Below are 2,172 nucleotides of genomic sequence, written 5' to 3' on the forward strand. Positions count from 1 at the left end.
ATCCTATCGCAATAACAATGGCATAGATAGACTGTCGACAATCTTCTCTACGATTTTCATGTATTATATGTCTATAAAGCTTAAAGATGGCAGAATGACAGCAGAAAATGGGCCAGAGATTGTTGAACGCACACAGACAGACGAAGCTAGAGCGGAGGGTCACATGACCCACAGCGGATCCACAGAGCACTGACTTTGAATGCAGAGGTAAAAAAAATATAAATATTGATCAAAAATAAACTGTAAGAGATATCAAGAAGATATTTATAACATCAATACCTGATTATGTCACGGGTTGAATATATAAATGGCGTTTCTAGTGCAATGTATGCCGGACATATTAAGGGTGCAAAGAGGAGTAGTTGTTCAAGACTTTCCCATTCATTCCAATGCGGAAAAATATGATGAAAAAAGGTGAATATTTTAAAAAGTATAAAAGTCATAAAAAAGTTGTATACAAGCATAAATGTCCTTAAAGAGCTGAACACTGTGATACCTTAATGGTGTTTCTAGGTGCAAAAATGCGGGACAAGTAAGGCCAAAAAACTGTGGAAGAAACCATAATAATAACTACAAAATTGCATTTTCTGAAGAAAATGTGTATGGATGCTGAGTGCTGAAAGATTGCCCTGAAAATGCTGAATATTTTGACACCTGAATGCTTTTGCTAGCTGAAAGTATGCTGAAGTTGGAATTTCCCCATTCATTTGAATTGGGCAAGATTTTCAAAATAACACTAAATATTTTAAAAAGTATGAAGTTTTGAAAAGTTCTAAATAGAAGCATGACTGTTTTTGAAGAGCTGAACATTTTGATAGCTGAAATTATGCTGAAGTAGAATTTTCCTATTCATTTGAATGGGGCAGATTTTCAAAATAAAGCTTAATGTCTTAACAATATAAAGTTTAGAAAAATTCTGAAGAGAAGCATGATTGTCCTTGAAGAGCTGAACATTTTCATACCTGAAAGTATGCTTGAAGTAGAATTTTCCTTATTCATTTGAATAGGGCAAGATTTTCAAAATAAAGTTAAATATTTTAAAAAAGTATGGAGTTTTGAAAACTTCTGAATAGAAGTGTGAATGTCCGTGAGGAGCTGAACATTTTGATAGCTGAAATGGCTGAAAGTATGCAAACGAGGTGATATAATGTATAGGCCTGGTGGGCTCAGGGTTTATCATCTTACATCTGCCTACGTACAGTTTGGAGGTGCAAGATACTTGAGCGTGTAATGCTAATTTTACCTGTGATCCTTTGAATAAATCAGCACTGTTTTGAAGTTACTTGGACTGCCTCGTCTCTCAGAGTTAGCAATGGTAACACGAACCATATCCTACATTACTAAAAATACCTAACACTTTATAAGCTTTAGTTACTTCTCATACCTGTAGTTCCCTTTCATAACTTTATCTTACTTGTTTATGCATATTACAGCTGTATTGATGATTGTCCACAACGACTGAGCTTTGGTTATTTTAATGCATTTGTTTCCCTTGCTTATATATCTTACAGCTGTAATGAAGCAGAATCTGCTTACTTTGAATGCTGTAAGTTCTGTGTAGAGACTAGGTGTCTGCATCTCTTTGTGACCAGACAGCCTATTTACATTTTAGCAAAAGACTGTTTTACACTCACACCTCAACCCACTTAGCATATCCCATGCTTTGCTTTGTCTTGGGATGTCCTGCAGAGGCCAGGGGCTCACCACCTGAGACACACACACACACACATACCTAGATTTACCATATTTCAAATTTAAAATGGTAAAAGAAGTTGGAAAATGGAAAGGAAAAGAGGAGTACAGAGTACATGGTGGGGTTATGAATGAGAGGACAAATTGGGCCTGGAAGAAGAAGAGAGACAGTAAGAGGAGCTGGAAGAGACAGATATAATTAAAATGCTAAGCCAACGTGCATAAAATAGAAAGTTAATATAATTACTAAGTAAGGATAATCATAAGATAATTTATATGTGTGTTTTGTTTGAGATAATCATTAGTGAATGTGTAAGAATAAAGTATTAAGTGATTGTATTGGAAAAAACAATGAAAAGTGATTTTATATCTAGAATCTAAATCATAAAGAGTGAAAATGCTGAATCAGAAAAAAGGGAAGTAAGACACATCTCTGCAAAGAGGACATCCGGAGTGTGTGTGTGTGTGTGTGTGTGTGTG

The sequence above is a fragment of the Monopterus albus genome, unplaced genomic scaffold, assembly GCF_001952655.1.
Source record: "Monopterus albus unplaced genomic scaffold, M_albus_1.0 scaffold394.1, whole genome shotgun sequence".
NCBI lineage: Eukaryota > Metazoa > Chordata > Actinopteri > Synbranchiformes > Synbranchidae > Monopterus > Monopterus albus.